This window comes from Rosa rugosa, chromosome 4 (assembly GCF_958449725.1).
Source record: "Rosa rugosa chromosome 4, drRosRugo1.1, whole genome shotgun sequence".
NCBI classification, from domain to species: domain Eukaryota; kingdom Viridiplantae; phylum Streptophyta; class Magnoliopsida; order Rosales; family Rosaceae; genus Rosa; species Rosa rugosa.
In genome coordinates this window covers 16,311,758-16,334,090 of record NC_084823.1, presented here as the reverse complement: position 1 = coordinate 16,334,090, position 22,333 = coordinate 16,311,758, and the positions used below count along the sequence as shown (strand labels likewise).

At 40.8% G+C, this 22,333-nt stretch overlaps 1 pseudogene; it reads right to left on the bottom strand.

Annotated features, from left to right (window-relative positions):
- Nucleotides 1-8,405: 8,405 nt before the first annotated feature.
- On the bottom strand, nt 8,406-13,088 carry LOC133743723 (protein NRT1/ PTR FAMILY 5.10-like; annotated as a pseudogene).
- Between the last annotated feature and the right edge of the window lie 9,245 nt (nt 13,089-22,333).

Below are 22,333 nucleotides of genomic sequence, written 5' to 3'. Positions count from 1 at the left end.
TAGAAGATGAGGTACCAAAGTGTAGAATGACTTTAAATTGGAGTATTGTTTGTGACGTTTTCCCAAAAAAAAAAAGATAATGACCACTTACACAATTTTAGACTAAAAAATGCTCACTTACTCCACTAAGAATTTTTTACTCCCATTTACCCAATCTAACATTTATAGACAGTTTTACCCTCATTTTAATTAAAAAACTACTCTCCTATCATATTCTCTCTTCCTCTCAGACGCGTCTCTCTCTCTCTCTCTCTCTCTCTCAACTCCGGCAACGCGTAATATTTCTAGAAGCAGCGGCAACTGGAGGAGGCACCAACCGAGTGGTTCTGCGTTGCCGGAGGAGGCGCCGATGAAGACCGAAACAGACCAGGTGTTTTCCGGGTCGGCGATGAGGGCTCGATGGTGATTGCGCGACTCATCAAACTCGAACCCGGTTCCTCCACCGGTCACGAGAAACTCTCTCTCTTTCTCCGCCTCCCTCATGCTGAAGGCCCAGATCCTCGGTGCCCGTCGTCGTCGTTCCGTCGTTTCCGGTCAGATTAGGGAGCAGATCCTTCACTTCTCTCTCTCAGATAAGATTGGTGAGCAGTATTGCCATCATCATCTTATCTCTTCTCCCTCGGCTCTGTCGTCTTCTTCGTCGTCGACGATGGGTCTGCTGAAGCCGCACGCTAGGTAGGGGAAGGACCGCTCAATTTGCTGTACTAAAATTGCTGCAAGCGTCAATGCCAAAAAAATTAAAAAAAATTGCTGCAAGTGGAGGAGGAATGATGACCACAACCAGTCCTTTTGTTTTTTGGTCAGACCATAGGCCACACTGCCACACTGCCATAGGCTATCGAGAAAATATGTAGAAAATGATATCTTAATGCCAGTTATGTACTAGAATAACATCTGTATGGTAGTTTTTGTGATTCGTGACTTAATGTATTAATTATTAACTGATATGATATGATTATGGGGGTGTAATAATATGATTATGGGGGTAATAATATGTTTATTGGGGGGCAATAATATTATTACTGGGGGGCAATAATATGTTTACTGGGGGCAATAATATGATTATTAGGGGATAATAATATGTTTATTGGGGGTCAATAATATGATTATTGGGGGGCAATAATATGATTACTGGGTATTATTGGGGGGCAATAAATTCGGACGCCGGAATCCGGTCGCCGGATTCGGGATTCCGGTGACCGGTCGCCAGTCGCCAGAGTCCCGTCACCGGTCGCCGGAGTCCGGTGACTTCTCTCTCTAGGTGACAAAGAAGGAGAGGGCAAAAATGTCCCAAAAATAAATAAAAAGAAATTAAAAAATAATTAATTGGGTATTAGGGAAATGATCACTTAGAGTGTTTGGGTAAATGGGCAATCTCTTAGAGTGTTTGTGTAAATGGACAATTTTTATCCTAAAATTGTGTAAATGGTCATTATCCCAAAAAAAAAGGGGTCGTGACCACTTACTCATTTTCAGCTTAAAAATTGTTCACTTACTCCACTAAGAGTTTTGGGAAAAATGCACGAACAGTGTCTGGAGACTCTGAGGACTGTCAAAATGATACATGAACTTTCAAACGTATCAATGTGATACATGGACTTATATTTTCTTGTCAACGTAGTACCTACATCAACTTTCCGTTACGGCTTCGTTAGTTCGAGTCACGTGTGACGCATGTGAGGCCGAAAATGAGGGCAAAAAAGACTTTTCCACTCCATCAAATCCTAAATGGAAAAATTCACGAACAGTGTCTGGAGACTCTGAGGACTATCAAAATGATACCTGGACTTTCAAATGTATCAATGTGATACCTAGACTTATATTTTCTTGTCAACGAAATACCTACATCAACTTTCCGTCACGGCTCCGTCAGTTCGAGTCACGTCTGACGCATGTGAGGCTAAAAATGAGGGCAAAAAAGACTTTTCTACTCCATCAAATCCTAAATGAATAAATTTAAAATTGAAAATAAAAACATAATAATTTATTATATTGAAAATAAAAGATGATTAATTTTTTTTTGCTTTTTCTATTAACCAAGATCAATCCAATATATTCTCAAAAAGAAAAGAAAAATCCCAATCCGATAAGTATGAACCTAACATTTCTTCATGTTCATCTTCTCAAACCCAGCAAAAAGGCAAAAAAAAAAACAAAAGAAATCTCAATTGTTCATGTTCTTGAACCCATTCTTGTTCATCTTCTTAAACTCGACAAACCCATTGTAGATACCTCTACTAGCAAGGCTAGTTTGCTATCTCACCAAGCATAAGTAACACCCTCTTTGGGACACCCACAATCCATGGTGAGGCCCAACCACTACTTGCATCTTGTAGCCCTATGTTCAAGCTACGCTACGGTATCCGAAAGTCGCAAATCCGCCGCCGGGAAGCCACCTTTCCGGCCTTGCCAAGTTGCCTCCATAATGGGCATTTCTAGACTAGAATAGTGGGTTCTTGTCCCACATCTAAGAAAATGTAAAGGAGATGGCTTCCTTCACCTATAAAAGGAATGTCTCCTCTCACTTAAACACCATCCCATTACATTTCATGTAATCCCTTTGGGCCGCAAGGCCCGAACACACTAGTTAAACATTCAAGTGGACGTAGTTTCCCGCTAAGGCGGGAAATGAACCACTATACTTCGCTTGTGTCGTTCTCTCTCTCTCTCTCTCTCTCTCTCTCTCTCTCTCTCTCTTTAAAGCTAACTAGAGACCCCTCGGTCACTAACGTTAACACCCATTTTGAAAGAGAAATGAAAGATCTGGGAACTCCAAGAACAAAAAAGAATGAGAAATAATTTTTTTTAGCAAAGCTTCTCCCTTGTTCGATTCACTTCTAAAACACAAAACCAAGTCCAACTTGTTTCTGCAAAATCATTCAACCCTATTCAACTCCCAAGTCTGCCTTAATTGGTGGCAACACCAGCAGCTGCGGCGAGGACCACGAGGTCCGCGCCCCGAAGAAGCGGGCCGAGCATTGGATCTAGGAGAAGACCCGCTGCCTTATCAGCTTCCGCCGCGAGGTCGATGGCCTCTTCAACACCTCCAAGTCCAACAGAGAAAGAACGAAGACTTGGATTGCAAAACAACCAAAACAATCACAGATGTATCAGATCGAATTAACACAAAATTTCATTCCTCCTTTGAAATCGCCTCAACAACATCAATGCAGACCTGTTGTGAAATGGGTAATGAAGAAGAAGAACCAAGAAGACGTTGCAGAAACCCTAAATTTCATTTTACGTCACCACCCACACCCACACCTCCACCAAAACTCGAACTCCAACTCAAAATCCATTAATAGCAAGTTATTAACTACAACAAAAACACCAGCAAGTAATGATATAGATGATCTCTCCGCCCTCCTCCTTCCTCGATCTCAAGTCCCGCTTTGAGTACTGTCGAAGTTTCCAGAGAACCCAATCCAAATCCAAATCTCAATCCCAATCCCAATCCCAATCCCAATCTCAATCCCAATTCCTATCCCAATTTAGTCCTCCAAAATGAAGGACATAGTCTTCTTGAAGCCTCGCTTGTCAAAGATCTGAAATCGGCGATGAAGTGCGTCGCCGATCCTTTCGTCGAGGTCAACAGTGTCAACGCTGTGTGCCTGAAATCGAGGAGTACTGAGGTGTTGTTGCGGGAGGAATTGGCGAGGACAACCAGTCTTTTTAGAAAGTGGTTGATCGAGGGTAGAGGAAGAAGACGAGAGGTGGAGGGGTGAAAAAAATTAATTAAAAAAATTAAAGGTAAATCAGTCTTTTTACCAAAAAAAAAAATATTTAAAATGTTTTTACCAAAAAAAATATTTAAAATTTCAGTTATAGGGCAAATCAGTCTTTTTACCTTCATTTTGTAGCTCACGTGCCTCACACAGTCACACATGGTAAATTTAACGGTGCCGTGACGGAAAGTTGATGTAGGTACTACGTTGACAAGAAAATATAAGTCCAGGTATCACATTGATACGTTTGAAAGTTCAGGTATCATTTTGACAGTCCTAAGAGTCTCCAGACACTGTTCGTGCATTTTAAATGTCAGTTATAGGGCAAATCAGTCTTTTTTCCTTCATTTTGTATGTCACATGCCTCACACGTGGTAAATTTAATGGTGCCGTGACGGAAAGTTGATGTAGGTACTACGTTGACAAGAAAATATAAGTCCAGGTATCACATTGATACGTTTGAAAGTTCAGGTATCATTTTGACAGTCCTCAGAGTCTCCAGACACTGTTCGTGCATTTTTCCCAAGAGTTTTTTAACCCCATTTACCCAATCTAACATCCATTGAAAATTATGCCCCCATTAAACAAATTAAAACTCATCATCTCTCTCCTCTAAGAATCTCTCTCCTCCCGGACTCTCTCTCTCTCTCTCGGCTCTGACGGCACCGGAAAAGCTACGTTAGATTCCTCCAGCCTCAGGTCGTGGCCCTCCATGCCATGCCCATCGTCGCCTCCGACTCCCTGCCCGTCCTGAAAAGCAACTTCTGCGGCACCGGTGATGTGGAGGTGTTGTCCAGGCTGAGCCGGAGCCAGTTGCTGCAGGTGGTGGTGAATCGCCGGTGGTGCAGATGAGGATGTTGGATCTCGGTGGAGCAGCTGGATTTGCTGAACAAACAGAGCGTCATCAGGTCCATGGATCCCTCAGCTGCACCCAACGTCCGATCGGTGCAGAGGTTTTCTCGGTTTCCTCCGATCTGGAGACGTCGAGGGATGGTGGCTGTGACGGTGGAGAGCGCCGCCGGCGTGGGGCACCTGCAGGCATGGATGAGGCCGGTACGGACGAGCAAGCAGGGGTGTTGCTGCGTCGGGGCTGGGACCGGTCGGAGATGGGCTGCAAGTGAGCGACTGGAGAAGAGGGCCTGGAGAAGACGAAGGCGGTTCGGTCAGAATCGTGCCGGAATAGGGCTGGAGGAGCATGGGTGTCCATAGGAGAAGCGTGGGTGGCCGGAGAAAAATTCTGATGGTTTTTTTTTTCTGATTTCGATGATTTTTTTTTTTCTTTTCCTGATTTCGATGGTTTTTTTGTTTCTGATTTCAATGGGAAGAGCTCCGAGAATGGGGAAGGAAAAAAAAAGTGAACGTGTACAATTGAACATATAAATTCCATTGATCAATTGTGTCTGTAGTGTATTCATTGGGAGGCAATAATATGATTACTGGGGGGCAATAATATGCATATAAATTGATCAATTGTGCCTGTAGGGTATTCATTTTGGTTTTGGGAGTTTATACAATTCACTGGACGGCAATAATATGATTATTGGAGGCAATAATATGATTATTGGGAGGCAATAATATGAGTATTGGGGGGCAATAATATGATTACTGGGGGGGGCAATAATACAGTTACTGAGCATTATTAGGGGGCAATAAATTCAGACGCCGGAATCCGGTCACCAGTCCGGTAGCTGGATTCGGGATTCCGGTGATCGGTTGCCGGAATCTGGTCACTGGGCGCCGGAGTCCGCGGCTGCCACTGGTCGCCGGAGCTTAGCAAGGTGGAGGATGACTTCTCTCTCTAAGTGAGAAAGAAGGAGAGGGCAAAAAAGTCCCAAAAATAAATGAAAATAATAAAAAAAGAATTAATTGGGTATTAGAGAAATAATATCTTAGAGTGTTTTGGGTAAATGGGGTTAAAAAACTGTTAGTGGAGCAAGTGGACAATTTTTAAGCTGAAATTGGGTAAATGATCATTTCCCCAAAAAAAAAAGGTAATTTAATTAAAGTGAAACTTCATTTTAATTGAGTAGAGATCAATATATGGAAAATGGTTACTTGATGAAAAATTCATTAGTATCTACATTATCTATCTATAATATAGGCTTTGGTATGTCATTGTAACGATTTTACATAGGTATACCAAAACCTAGTACTTTGCTAGGGTAGAGAGCGGCCGCCTTCTCGGTGGTCGTATCTGAAACCTTCCTCCATGAGAATGGAGGATCTGGGATGCCGCCGAGTCGAGGAGATGTTGGGCAGGCTGTGCGTCGTCCAGCTTATCTTCTCACGGCGGGGTCGTTGTTGTGAGGTTTGGAGCCAGAAGTTATTCGGGTGGTGGTTTCGCCATTCGGATCTGACGACAGAAAGAGGGGGACTAGATGTGGCAATGCGGTGTGGGAGTAGGTCATGTGGATTGCTGATCCGATTTGCCCGTCCACTACGCGGTCGTGGAGAACAAACGGTGTTATCAGTCCATGGCTGTTGTCGGGTACGGCAATGGCGGGCGGTGGAGAATGGGTCCAGGATGAGCCGAAGTGGAATTGTAGGCGTGGTGGTGTCACGTAGCAATCGTGGGCTTGACTTGGTTCCTGGGCGCTGGCCGGAGTGGCATTGGTGGACGGCGGCGAAAGGCTGGGCTGGAGAAGGGCAAGTCGGGCCGAGAGGCTGGGGGAGGACCCGAATCTAGGACCCGGGTGGTAATGGGGTTTGGATCCAAGTTCATGTTTGGGATCTGGGGTGGGTCTGGAATTGGGCTAGGGATCTTGATTTCCTTTGGGCCTATGTTGGTTGTTTGGGCTGGGCCCTTGATTTGTGGTACAAGCACTTAGGTGGAAGATTGTCCTCTATTTAGAGTATTTTTTACGTTGGAAATGCATGGATGGTCACATCACCAGTTACATTGTTAGAAGATTGTTTTTTTATGGGCGGTCATACTACCGGTAACATAGGTGGAAGATTGTTCTCTTTTCGGCGTATGATCTACGAAGAATATGCTTGGTCGGTCATATCATCGGTTACTTTGATGAAAGATTGCCCTTTTATGGTCGGTCATACCATTAGTAATTCTTTAAATAGCTCGGTTTACATCCGGTGCGTCTTCAGATGCGTTTTCGCATCCCATCATAGTTCTATTAGGTTTTATTTCCGAAGTTTTATTTTCGTATTTTTCATTTATGATGTAGTGTCTACATCTATCGTTTGTAATCTTTTTTCTTATTAATGGAGTTGTCATGTTCTCTAAAAAAAAAAATATAGGCTTTGGTAGCCGAAGTGGATGTGAAAATACTCAAATATTCTCACACTAATTAATGTTTAATAAGAGATGCAAATATAATAAAAAATAATAAAAAAGAAAAATTACTAAAAAGAAGAAAACTACTCATATTTGCAGATCCATTATTTGTATATACTATTTTATCTTCTTCTTTTTTTAAAAAAAAAATTTACTATTTTTATAATGAAAATATTTTCGTACTCATACAGAGAATGTGGTTTTAGACTAGTTATTATTAAGAGAAGTAGATTGATTTCCACATATAGCTAGATATCGCTCTGAAGAACTCTTATCGGGTTTCTTAATTTGTATGGAACTTTGGAATTACGTTTCCAAATGTGACAGTTAAGTTTTCACTTTTCAGTGTGCAGTTGATTTAGTTAGTTTTAACTTTTAACTCTCAAATACAGGTTTCTCTATATGGAACACTGGAGTTACGTTTCCAAGTGTGGGAGGTAGTTGAGTTTTCAAGCCTCGTTTGGTTCACAGAAAAGAAAGTAATTCTTTTGTCTTTCCCGCAAGAAGGGAAATGAAATTTTCGAAGAACTTTCCATTCCGATGTTTGGTAATATAAGGAAAGTTATCCGGAAAGTTGTTAAAAAGTTTATAATTAATGTAATAAAATAATATATTGTGAGTAATAAATGAAAAAAGAAAAGAAAAGGAAAAGTGATTCTTTTGGAGTTTAGAAGGAACCAATTTCCTCCTTATTTTACCTTCATTCAGGAAAATATTGTATTTTATTTTGTATCCCAAACGCAAGAAAGTAACAACTTTTCTTTCCTGATGCTTACTTTCCGCGCACCAAACGTGGCCTGAGACAAAGTTTGGATTGAATTTTAGAGTTTGGTCAATAGATGAACTATAGCAGTCTACTCTTCATTTCTCCAATAAGGACATGTGTATAGAAACTGATATGTCCAATATATTGACCATTCAACATATAATATATATATATATATATATATATATATAGCAGTATTTTGGTAATACCAGTGGTTTTCTTTTTGTTTGATAAGTTGGTAATGCCGGTGATTAAATTTTGAAAATTCAAAACACACATTTTGTGTAAATTTAGACCTGGCGTACATTTTAAGGAGTAGGCTGCAATGAACTAATACTTTTGTAGACGAAGAGGCGCCACTGACGTGGCTAGTTATGATTCTCACAAATTGATTACTTTTTGCTGACTGTTAATGGTCTGTTAACTGTAATTTTTGTGCCGTCTTGGTAAAAGGATGAGGAGTTTCTGGTATTTTGGCATCTGAGATGAGGTAAGAAGCTTACCTTTAATTTTGAATTTTGATTGCAGCTCTGGGAGCAACCCCTATAACTTGGCATATGTAAGCAATCAAATAAAAGCAAAGTGAGAATTCCCAGGGTTTGTTAAAAACGGGATTAAAGAGTTTTAATGACCTCCTCTGGGATTCAAGAGCTGTGAGAATTCCCAGGAACTGTAAAGATATCAAAAACAAATGACAACCCACATTGGTCAAGACTCATTCACTCAAAACGTACAAATGCCTCGTATGTAATCAAAAGCAAACTATGCTACCCATCAAAAACAAAGACCTAACCATCAAAATTGATCAAGTGATAGTTACAAAAACAAAAAAGAAGATAAATTAATTAGAAGAGGTGGCGGAAGCTGATGCCATTCCCATCATGAAAACCCAGCAGCCTAAGCTTAAGACCCAGCTTTTCTCACCATCGTCTTCCACATCTTCTGGTTTGTAATCTTCCTAAATAATCAAGACAACCGAGAATCATTTATAGGACATTTAATCATTGAATTGAATTGATCGAATCTTTAGGGTTCAGGAAGTTAGCTGTTTATCGGATCCACGCTTTCCTTTGCAGGATGAGGAGAAGATCGACTTCAACTGTGCTCTGTTTGCAGGTTGATGGTTTCTTCAAACTGGACCTTTTATCTCCTTCTCGATGCAGGTGCCTTTCTCCTTCTCCCCTAGAAGAACTCTTGTAGACCAACCATGATGAAAGCATCGGCTAGTCCATACAAGAAGTACTGAGGAACTAACCACCAAATACTCATTGGAATTGTGGCACTTGGCAGATCAACCAGATCATAATCTTTCGCAGTTTGGAGCCTTTTTATCTCAACTAAAGCTCCAACGACCATAGAAATGATAGAGAAAAACATCCCAGTTCCGATTCTTTGTAGCATTGTAATGCCAGAGAGTTCTCTGGTGAAAGCTCTTGCCATTGGAACAAAAATGCGGTCATAAATGGGTATGAAAATCACTATGGCAAGGCTGATAAATGACTGAAGTGACGCAGCTGAGGAGAAGATGCGGATCCACGCTTTCTTCTTTGCAGGATGAGGAGAAGATCGACTTCAACTGTGCTCTGTTTGCAGGTTGATGGTTTCTTCAAACTGGACCTTTTATCTCCTTCTCGATGCAGGTGCCTTTCTCCTTCTCCCCTAGAAGAACTCTTGTAGACAAACCATGATGAAAGCATTGGCTAGTCCATACAAGAAGTACTGAGGAACTAACCACCAAATACTCATTGGAATTGTGGCACTTGGCAGATCAACCAGATCATAATCTTTCGCAGTTTGGAGCCTTTTTATCTCAACTAAAGCTCCAACGACCATAGAAATGATAGAGAAAAACATCCCAGTTCCGATTCTTTGTAGCATTGTAATGCCAGAGAGTTCTATGGTGAAAGCTCTTGCCATTGGAACAAAAATGCGGTCATAAATGGGTATGAATATCACTATGGAAAGGCTGATAAATGACTGAAGTGACGCAGCTGGTATGTCAAAACTGGGGACAATAGTTCTGTCCATGGTGGCACCTTGCTTGGTGACAAAAGTAGTGGACTGTGCAAATACAATAGCAAATGCCAAAAATGTAGCCCATATTGGAAACAGCCTAAGAACAGCCTTTGCTTCCTCAACCTCAGCGATGGTACACACCTTCCCATTTTTCTTCAAATCATCTGGTGCAAGCAAGGCTTTGTTGAGGAACCTGCAAAATTAAAGGAAAAGGAACTTAAAAGAAGCTTCAAAAGAGCTTTGGTCAAGTATTTAAACTTATGAGATCAATTACAGTTTCCTATTGTCAACGACATGAAGAACAAAGATTTACATTATAAGGGAAATATACTAAAGTGGAGTGAATAACTTAGTACAGCAAATAATATATAGGAGTTTCTTTAGTTCAAATGACGGCTTTTTCAATAAACAAAGTCACTTTACAAGACATAACCCAAAGTTCCATTAAATGGCTAAGTCCAAATGCCCCCATAAGTATATATAGTATAACTGATGCACTGAAACGAAATAGTTCTTGCTGAACCAACTAAAACCACAAGAACTACAGGACTGGTTTGAAAAGTGCATTTATAAATTCCAAAATGACCTTGTTACACAACAACGAATACACATAGCTGTATAAATGCCAGATTCTTCACTCAGTGTACCTCAATCCGAACTATTATATGCCTGAGTATGAACTAACTGGGATACATCAGACCCATAACAAACAAAAACAAAAAAAACAAAAAAAAACTTGGATTCATATATATAATAAGAAGGAATATGACAATCTCCGTTACATGCTATGTAAAACTGATAGGGACAGGAGCCAAATGCGAGATATAAACACTTGATAAGAACCTTCATCTATCAAATATTTTTAAAGTCAGTCCTCAGAAAAGTCATGCAAAATAAATTTGGCTTCATATGTATCAAACCGTTTTATCTAAAGCTATTTTACTCTATATTTGGCTTCATATGAATTTTTCTCCTATTTTACTCCCCATTCTCTTTAATCTAAAGCTATGCAGATAAGATGCTTACTTGAATTGTTCAGAACTTTGATCAGGCAAGGTTCCACGGGATTCTTCTTCAGAAGCTATTGCTGAAGGACTAGTTCGCCGGTTCCTTAATGCAGCAACAAAAACCTTGTCGATTCTCACAAATGGGCTTTCCTCCTCCCCTTTGATGCTATACCGGTATGTTCTAGTTCCACTGACAAAAATAATCAGTGCAAGGACCATCACAACACATGGAATTCCAAAACCCAGACCCCAGCTTAGATTGTCCTGTATGTAGGCCAATACCAAGACTGTGAATAGCGAGCCTGCACACATGCCAAAGTACCACCAATTGAAGAATGAGCTTTTCGCTTTGCACTCCTCTGGATCTTGTCCATCAAACTGATCTGCCCCAAAAGCCTGAACACAGGGCTTGTGTCCACCTTGCGCAACTGCTACTAGATATAGAGAGAAAAAGAATAACAATATTTGAAGCTCAGAAGAAGTAGGCAAGGCCGACACGGTCAACAAGCCGAGTCCCTGTTCCAATTCAGGTCAAGAACAATAATGTTCAAACATAGCAAGATGTAGAAAACAATACTAAAACTGGCACTCATAATCATTTGTAACATGCTCCTTCCATCAGAAGGTAAAGTGAAATATAGATCAAATCTGCAGTATTTTTTTAGTACACCTGGCAAAACCAGAACTCAGTTTATGGTGAAAAACCAGAATTCAGTGTAAACCTGGCCAAAAGGGAACACCTGGCAAAACCATGACTGAGTTCATGAGAAGTATACATTAAAAGTAGTTTTGACACAAATACTCTCGTTTTTCAAACTAAACTACTGCGACAAGAATACTCATTTTCTCACTGTCAGCCAGACAGCCATAAGTCTGTCGGAATTTAGACAGGACAAGGCAGACTGTTGAACCTCATAGTCCTAGGTGAGGAAAACTAAAGTTTCCTGGTACACAAAACTGAGGATGCAACTCATCTTGACGTGGTAGCTTCAGAGTCCCTACAAGCACCGAAGACTGGTATAGTTAGAGACCCTTTGTTTTCCCAACCAAGGCAAAGGTTACAAAACCACCATAAGCATCATCAACTACTAAAGTTATGCCTTGGAAGCGAAAAGGTCTACCAGAGCACAAAGATTCATATACATCTCATCCTGGGTTTTTCTTAATTGCATAACGAGGAATACTGATTAGGTTTTAACAAGTAAATGCTAAAGTATAAACACAAGGGTATTGTACGTCCATGACAAGCACTGTCGGTGCTAAATATAGTATGAAGACTCAGGTTACCAAAAAGGAGGTGCGGTCAGGCACGACCATTCCACCTTTCGAAATGCTGATGGTAGGGGAAACACAAGCAGTCACCAGCAACAGCATAGAGTTTCCCCTGCAGCTCCACTAACTCAGCTCAACTTTCCCTCCTAAGAAGCTGGTAATGGCTTCACGTCAAGTTGTGCATGTATCCCTTTAAATTGTAAAATGACGTATGATGGAAAATGGAGATAACACCTCGCTCATTTTGACATCGTATATTACTTCAACTAAGTTCCATTTCTCGGATTTCTCCTTCTCATCCATGACAAAGCAGCTAGTTGCTAGGCTAGTGTTCTTTCTAAGGATAGCATTGCTATTCAATACGAGACCGTTTCCAGGAATCCAGGTCCATGCAAAAAAAAATTAAATAAATAAAACAAAACCGCATGCTACAGATCCAGATCACGCACGGGTCAACAGATTATCCCCTCAAATAAGTCAAAAATAAGATATCGGAGGAAAGGGACGGACCAAAATATAAAGCAAGAGAAGCAGCAATAATGGTGCGGTAGCGTCCGAGAAAAGAATCCGCCCCGAACGCTCCCAAGTCCCAATAGAGGAAGCAACGACGCCGTTCCGAACCATATGTTCACATTCTCCGCCGCCGTCGCCGTCGACTGTCCCAACTGCCCCGTCAGAAACGTTATCAGATTCGAGCTTATTCCATAGTAGGCAGACCTCTCCGCGACTTCCACTCCTAATTCAAATTCAAATTCACTACTATTATTCATAATGTAATTGAGTGAAAAGAAAGTGATTCAGTGCGGCGTTACCTATTATGAACGATGCGGAAAGCCAACCGCCTGAGGTGGATCTGCGGACCGGATGGCCTTTGTAGTCAACGCCTACGACGTCGTCTAGGAGTAGAGTTCGGATCTCCGGAGATTCTTCGTGAGATGTAGCCATTACCCGTGGTCGGGTCCAGCAGTTGGACTGTTGGAGATATTTCGTATCCAAATTTTTCACGTTCTCCATTTCGTTTTTTTTTTTTCCGGACTAATGAGAAATTTCATATTTTCATTAAGGACAAAAGCCCAGACAGCCCAGTAAATACACTGAGGCCCAGAATACAACCGGGCCTAGTAATAATAGTACATATATTATTAGGGTTTAATCTTCTTCTTTTTAGACAAAATAATTATATAGATTTTTCATTAATACGGTAAGGCCAGAATGACCATTATATATCTTTCCGCTACCATGTACAGATAGTCAAGAAATAGTGATGCAAGGACACACAATGGTGATACATAGGCTAGATCATTCATTCGACATGTCATGCTCACTTATTCTAGTGAGCCTATTTACTATGAACTTAAAGCATAGTAATAGGCAACATAAAGTAAAGTCCACATCTTTTCCTTGCTCTTTAAGCTAGGGCTAGCAGTCTTTCCCGAGTGAAGATAGGAAAGCACATCTTTAGCAGAGACTTGATACTTCGACTTAGAAGAATTTTTGTTCTTGGACCCTAATGGCCTTACCCTTTTCTTCTTTATATTGGAGTCATTTGGAACAACGTACCCCTCGAGGCAGCATCACTTCTGTAGAAACAAGCATTCCACCTGGTGTTTCTACTAGTCCCAATGATTTGGCAGGAAGCTTGATTGAGGCTGCAGCCAATTTCACTTTCTTTGTCGGTGCAAGTGAACCATTTCCACTCACTGCAAGCCCCCATAGCATGAGTTTTAGTTTCTTTGGAGAGGCAAAAGGAGAACTCGGTCTTCCATGCTTCAAATGAGACTGTTCTGCATTCAGTACCAGTGCAAGCTGCTTGTCAGCTTCGATCCTCTGATGCTTGCAGATTTGCACTACGAAGAACCATAGGTTTGCACAGCTTGGAGGAGGAACCAAAGCCAAACAAATTCCTTGCAACAGGAGGCAGGATGGGCGTCTGAATGCTCTAAAAACTAAATGCACCTCCAGTGAAATTGCATTGCGCAAAACCTGCAAAAGAACTAGGCAACTCCACCCTGTTTTCGACCATCTTGGGATCAGAGTTTGGTTAAGCATTTCTATCTGCATAAGGGCACACACCCTTCTCATGAAAAATGAGACTGCAATCCTAACAACAACCTAGCAGATTCTCAAAGAAAAAAGAGATTTCTTCAATGACTCCCGGAGCTAACTTTAGGGGTTTTGTCAAGAAGAAGGGCTTGGCAATATCATGCATCACATGAACCTTAATGTCTCCTGTTGCTTTTAACAGTTTGTCATCCATCTCTAGAAACCTTCCTGCTATCGAAGCAACATTGATAATTGTGTTCTTTACCTCCAAGGTCGGTGGTATGTTATGCAACTTCACCCAAAAAAACAATTCATCCATCGAAAATGCAGTGGGGTATTTCAAGCCATCATATTCATTGATGATGACCGGTGCTCGCTGAGAATACCACGGTCCTCCTCGCAGTACCTTGTTCCTATCCTTACGCAGATCAAACTAGATAACAAAGTGCTTCTGCGCTCTTTCCTAGACCTTGAATACAGCATTGAGAACCCATACGCACTTGAAATGTCGCTGCAGATCCGGCGCCGTAAACGGCTTCGAAAAGAGAGGCCATGCAAGGAGGTATGCCTGAGAACCTCGCCAAGTATCCGCTCCTGGCATCTTGGAGATATCCACAACATCGTCGCAAAGGAGAGCCAGCGACGATGCAAAGCTTGCTACTACGTCATCGATCGTGGCCATGGTGAGAGTGTTCGAGAAGCAAAAGCAGTGTTTAGGGTTTTGGGCGTCACAACGGCGCCTAGGGTTTTTTATATATTTCAATCATTAGGGTTAACCTTATATATATGTATGTATGTATGTATGTATGTATGTATTCTTTTTCACGTTCTCCATTTCGCCTTAAATAGGGTTTAATCTTCACTTGCAAATTTTGTTTTCTTGATGACGAATGACGTCTGACTTTTGTAGTAACTAGTAAAGCAGTAAAGAGAAAAGACTGCTTAAATTAAAAAATTTAAATTTCATTCTTCAAAGAAAAATAGTTATTTGGTTTAACTGAAATTTTGTTTTAATCAAGTAGAGATTAATTTATGGAAAATGGTTACTTGAAATTTTATTAATATATATATATATCATTATTAATAGAACCCACTTTGTGAGCCAAAATGTGGATGAAATAACATAAATTTCTTTTCATTATAAGTTAATATAAAATAATTTTTAATATACGAATGATTTTTTTTTTTTTTTGAGTCAAGCCTCTAGGGCGAAATAATATATTCATCACAAGTCAGAATAAGCCGTTACATACCTTTCTGCTGCCATTTAAGGACATAGACAAACAAGAAGATAGTGGTAGTACCCATAGTGGTACATTGAAATAGATCTACTCATTAAACATTCGAATACTTAGAGGTAGCGGGGATCTATATCTGTACTATGCCGAAGGTGCTAGAGATCTAGGTTCCTAATACAAGAAAATTTATTGTAATTAGACAAAAAAGCTAAAAACATAGGGTTGGGCCAAAGGCCTAAACCCTAGCCCAAATTAAAAATGGATTAGGGCAGAACCCTGGCCCAAAAATTCAAGGGCCAATAGGATAGTTCAAGCCAGTCCACCGTCTCCTCCCATCACCCCCGTCGTACGTCACAGTCTGGCCAAGTTCTGTCCGACCCACGTCGCCAAACCCGCGTCGCCACGATTCGCACCGCCACACCACCTCATCCCCTCAATCCAAACCGTCCCGAGCCACGCCACCGCAACCTGCAACACCACGGAACACCATCCTTGATCCAGGCCTCGCAACCCCACACAACCATCGATCGAGACCTATGGCTCCATCAATCCAAGAAACCATCAGCGAGGATCGATTATCGGCCTGTACAGCACGACCACCGCCTTCGCCACCATCCCAGTCAAACCATCTGACAAATCCTAAGAAAATCCCCCCGACGGAATCTTATGGGCAGTAGATATTGATCTCCCATCCAACAGCAAACCCCATGACGGCGGTGAGGCCGGAGGCTAGCCCAGAAGTCCGGGCGCCGCTAGACGAGAACAAATTTTGCAAAGCGGAGTAAGCCAGACCTTAGGGTTTCTCTAGGTGAGAGATAATTTGCAATTATATTTATACGAATGATATTATGGTAAATAACAAACTAATAAATAAAAATAAAAATTCAGAAAAAGAAGAAAAATATTAAGAATAACTTCTCATCCTACATTCTTAAGATATAACTTCTCAATCTCACTATCCACATATATCACTTCTCACAACCTAAATAGGGTTATTATCACAAGTGGTACATGAACTTATACTTTATTTTATCGATGTTACCTGAACTTCAATTTTGATCATAACCAGTACCCGAACTTTTCAATTTCATTTTAAATGATACTTAAGACCACTTTCGGTCACTATTCCAGCCAATGTTCTAAAAATCGGCCGCCTAGACGGCGGCTCTCTGACTCGAGTAATGCCGAATCGGCAAAGTTGGGCAGGTTGAGTTTGGGCGGCTATCTAGACAGCCTAGGCGGGCGACTGGACACTTGGGCGGTTGGGTTTGGGCGCTAGGTGGCCTGTCTAGGCGGTTTGCTGCAATATCAAATTGACACTGAGGAGGAAAAGCTGAGAAATTCTTTTAAACATTGTACAGCTTCATTGCTCATATAGGATTATACAAGACCTCGACATCACCAAACACTAATTCTCGCCGGTAATACCCAAATTAATAGAGGGTAGACTAGTTTTTGAAAGGATTAATTCTTGCCACTGGTACTCAAGTCCAACGATGCAGAGGTTGAAGAAGAAGCATGAAGAGGAACTGAGGAAGAGGAAGGACCTTATTTCTGGGGACCCGCACCAGACTCATCTGTTCAATTTTTGTTTTTTGTTTTTTTCTTGGAGATAAGTACGAATGGTTTTTTTTTTTACTTTGTCACAGGGAACCCAAAGGCTTCCTAGGCCCAAGATAACCTCTTCGGCGCATGTGAAATGCTCTAACTGTGCATTGCAGCACAGTGCCTCGCCACTTTGACAACTTCGGAGTTCGAACCTAGGTTGGGGAGCACACTCAACTAGGCAAGAACCACTAGGCGACTTGCAGTGGTTAAGTACGAATGGTTTTTGCTTGGTCAATCTCTTTGGGCCAATAATTATGAAAGAGAAAGAGGTGTGCAGATAGATGTTGAGACGTGGAAGACAGTTTTGGAGAGAGAGGGAGAGTAATAAAGGTAGATTTGGGTTGGGAGGTTAAAAAGTTAGAAAATAAAAAACAAAATACATAATTATATTTTTCTAACATAAAATTAAAATTAAAAAATACAAAACCGCCTGGGCGCTAGTCCTCTGGCCATCGCCTGACTAGCACCTAGCGATTTTTAGAACCTTGATTCCGGCCAAAAAAGCCAAATCTAAAAAAAAAAAAAAAAAAAAAAAAACAAGTTCAAGGCAAGTCTATTACCAAAAAGATCATCACCATGATCGCAGTCCTTGAAATCACCAAAGATCATCACTATGATCGCCTCACATGCCGTTTTTAGTCGGAATAGTGACCGAAGGTGGCTCTAGGTACCATTACAAAAGAACCCGAATAGTTCAAGTACTGGTTGTGACAAAAAATAAAGTTCAGATACTATTTGTGATTTTTTCCCACCTACATATATAACTTTCTTTCTTTTTCTAAAATTCAAAAAGTAAAAATATATAAAAAAAATAAAAATAAAATTATTTCACACATGCGATGCATGTGTCAATAAAGACTAGTATAGTGGTACACATTATTTGTACTATATTTAAGAGAAAAGACATTGTTAGCCGAAGTGGGTGTGAAAATGCTCGAATATCCTCGCACCATAAATTATATTAAATTAATGTTTAATAGATAAAGGATACAAATGTAATTAAGAAAATAATAAAAAAGACAAAATTACTTAAAAAAAAAAAAGAAAACTACCTCATATCTCTGCACATTACTACCCACTATCTGTAAATAATATTTTATTTTTTGTTTCTTTTCTTAAATAAATTTTATTATTTTTCTAATAAAAATATTTGGATTAAATACTTGTTACTCCTCGTACTTTTCCCTGAAAAACAGTTTAGTCCCTCGCCTTTTAAATTAAACTGAATAGTCCTTATTCTATCAAATTCTCATATAACAAGTCCAAAATGATCCGAAATGACTATTATGCCCCTCATTTCCTATTTTTATTATTATTTTAATTTTTTTCTCTATTTTTTTAATTTTTCTCCCTTTTTTTTTTATATTTTCTCTCTCCCTCCTTCTCTCTCTCCCCTGACCTCTCTCTCCCTCGACCTCTCTTCTTCTTCTCTTCCTCTGCAACCACCGGAGAACACCAGCGCCGCCCTCTGCTTTCGAATTCACAGACGTTTCTCGTCAATGGATCGAGCGGGTATTGCCATCTCTTTCTTTCTTGGTTTTGTTTGATCTGAATGTACATGGTTACCGAAAGATCGAGTGTTTTTGTGTGCTACTTTTGCATTGAGTTTGGTTTTTAACTTCTTTGGTGCTATGGAAGTTTATGTGAATCTGTATAAAACTTGTTTTTCTGATTTTTTTTTCTCTGGGTTTTGTTTACAGATTCATGTCTCAATGTGCATGGCTTTGAAAGATCGACTATTTTACTGCTATTTTGATTGAAGTTGCTTTGATAAGTGGTGGAGGAGCTCGGAGGTGGCATGGAGGTTGGAGAGCTGGAGAGTGAGGGCGGTGATGGAGCGGAGGGGGTCGGAGAGCTCAGATCGGGTGTGGACGGAGGATCGGACGGTGGAGAGGGCGTGGTCGGCGTGCTGGAGGGAGGAGAGCTGGGAGAGGACCTCGGAGCGGAGCTGGGACTCGAGGAGGCGGATGACGTTCTGGAGCTTCTCGGCGGTGGAGGCGGGGGAGCCCGAGGAGAGGGCGGCGCTGGTGTTCTCCGGTGGTTGCAGAGGAAGAGAAGAAGAAGAGAGGTCGAGGGAGAGAGAGGTCAGGGGAGAGAGAGAAGGAGGGAGAGAGAAAATATAAAAAAAAAAAAAAAAAGGGAGAAAAATTAAAAAAATAGAGAAAAAAATTAAAATAATAATAAAAATAGGAAATGAGGGGCATAATAGTCATTTCGGATCATTTTGGACTTGTTATATGAGAATTTGATAGAATAATGACTATTCAGTTTAATTTAAAAGGCGAGGGACCAAACTGTTTTTCAGGGAAAAGTACGAGGAGTAACAAGTATTTAATCCAAAATATTTTCTTACACATACAGAGCATGTGGTTTCAGACTAGTTATTATTAAGAAGTAGATTGATTTTCACATATACCTAGATTTAGCTCTCAAGAACTCTTATCGGGTTTCTCTATATGGAACATTGGAATTACGTTTCCAAGTGTAATAGTTGATTCAGACTTCTCTATATGGAACATTGGAATTACGTTTCCAAGTGTAATAATTGATTCACACATAGTTTTAGCTCTAGAGAAGTCTTATCATTTTTTTTTGGTCAAATAGAGAAGTCTTATCAGGTTTCTCTATACGGAACATTGGAGTTACGTTTCCAAGTGTAAGAGGGAGTTGAGTTTTCAGTGTAATAGTTACTTTGTGGTCCCCGGTTGGTATAAGAGTAAGATGGTTCATCTTTCTTTTCAGTAGGGACAAAGTTTGGATTGAATTATTATGAGATGTGTTTGACATTTGAGGATTCCATGATATTGTGAATGATTTCCACTGTGTGTTTGGCATGGCTGCTTTGCTTATATGTAGTTCAGGGGCCGTGACTATTAGGATTGCGGTTCAAAATTAATTCGTCGATGTCTGTTTTGAATTCTCTATTTCGTAAGGCTTTGGAAAACTTCATCTAGTGAAATTCTATCTCTTGCTCAAGACACAAGATTAAATCATTTTACTCGAGGACGGCAACTTTCGACAAAATTTTCAAACATGACCGGTAACGGTGAATCTCCGATTATGATGGTGGGAACGTTATCCCTTCTTTTTGCTGGTTGGTTAGTGGGCGACTGTGAAGGAGCTCTCTTGCACCCCCCTCAATGTTTTCTCCTCGGTTTAGTGGTCGTGCTGGGAGTTGGGGGTTGGCTGATCTCGGTGTCATCTTGATTGGGGGACGGGCTGGTGGTGGATGGGTATGATCGATTATGGAGCCGATAGAGATCGTCGGGTCTAGGATGTTGATAGAACCCAAATTTTGGTGTTTGAGGCAGCTTCGGAACAAAGATCGAAAATGGGTACAAGTGCAGGCCGTGTTGGGTTTCTGTTGGATGAGCTCACTGGGTCTCGTCTTTGGGAGACAAGATTGACGGTGGTCGGAATAGGTTATCTTCTTCGATTTTCGGTGGTTTTGGTGTGTTTCATATTGCACTTGGTAGCGATGCCGGTAGAGGTGTGACTGGTTACAATGGGTTGGATAGGGATCCCTGTATTTGTACGGTGGAGGGCTGGCTAAGGGCGTCCTTCTTGGGGTCAGGCCGGAGGCTCTGTTAGTAACGCTGACACCATTTTGGTCGGCGGCTCAGTGGACTGCTTAGAGATCAGGGATGCTAAGGTTTCCAACTCAGCCCAATGCTTAGAGTGGTTGGGCCACTTGGGCCTTGAATTAGGTTGTGGGCCTCATCCTTGGGCTTGTACTAGGGTTTCACAAGACTTGGATTACCCCTTTGTTGTGGGGTTGGATGGATTTGGTCTATATGGCTTAGAGTACTAGTTAAATTTTTGTTAGGTCACAAAGACTAGTTGGTCTAAGGATTATTTTACTTTATTAGCTTCAGAGTTTCTAGGTTTTTGTTTGGAATAATGCGACGTGAACCTTCTAAAAAGTAGGTGTATTAGGGGTATACTGGACACTTATTCTTGTTTAGAATAGATTTTTAGGGTGTTTTGATGAACAATTCTTTATGTTGACTCTATAGAGGTGTTTCATTTTTGTACTGCTTGCTAAATTTACCTCTTTTGACAAAAAAAAGAAGAAGAAGAAGTTTGGATTGAATTTAGGAGTTTGGTCAACAGATGAACTCTACCAGTATGCTCTTCATTTCTCAAGTTCAGAAACTGATATGTCCAATATATTGACCATTCATCATGTGTGTGTCTATATTATTTTGGAAAGATCACGTTAATGCCAAGAGAAAATCTTGCGTGGGGCATGGCGATGGCTGTCCAATCAGTGGCCAGTAGGGGGTATTTTTGGTATTTCATTTTTAAAAAACAGGGATAGTTTCAGAATAAGGCGAAAAATTTCTAGTGTGTGATTAGTCAAGTGTACCACGTGTCTGGTACGCCTGACGTACGCAAGAATTTTTCTAATGCCAATGATTTAATTTAAAATTTCAAAACACATTTTGATAGATCTGGCAAATGGGTTGTGACCCTCTAATCCACACACGAAACCCGCATGATAACCCGTTAAAACCCACCTAACCCGCCCGTTTGTCAGGCCTACATTTTGATTGGAAAGCTCATGACTTTTGGGCTTTTGGCACTGTACTTATGCTTTTCCTCCTGACTTTTGGCATTGGATACCATTTGTTTGTGCACTGTACTTATGCTCATGACTTTTGGCTTTTATTTAATGACCACAGTAATCCTATTCATTTAGATAATCTCTTATTGATTGCCTTGATAATCTAAAAATTTTGTGAAAAATGATCCTAACAATTTTGCTCGAATTTGTACATTTTTTTTATTGCCTTTTGACATACTAGAAATGCTTGTAATTTTAAAAGGGAGCTGAAATTTGCACTCCACCGATTACAATCCACACTCTCACTCATATTTTTAACAGTTGAAATGTCAAAAATACCCTTGCCAAACCTTTTTTGAAATAGGGTTAGTACGGCTGCCCTCAAGCCTTGACCATTAATGAAACCTCAGAATACATGGGGGGACATGATACCTAAACCCCAGATTACAATAAGCATGAAGAGAACAACCCGAGATCATAATGAGAGTCTCTACAGAAAATATGTATTCTAACGAGCACCAATTAGCGAAGAGTGCATCATTGGCTACTCTATTCGCTTTACAAAGGTGGTGACATACCGGAAACATTGTGCTCACGCGGAGCCATAATTTACTATTTCTATCAGCTTTCCCACTATGTTGCCACCGAAAAACAATTTCGGTGACACTAAGTTTCATCCTGCCACTGGGAGGCTGCGACCATTTGACGAAGCAAGGAACTCGCCGCCTAGCCAGAGCAGACAAGACACACAAGGTGTGCAGTCCGGGACCAAGCCCACGTCGCCCTACCACTACTCGGT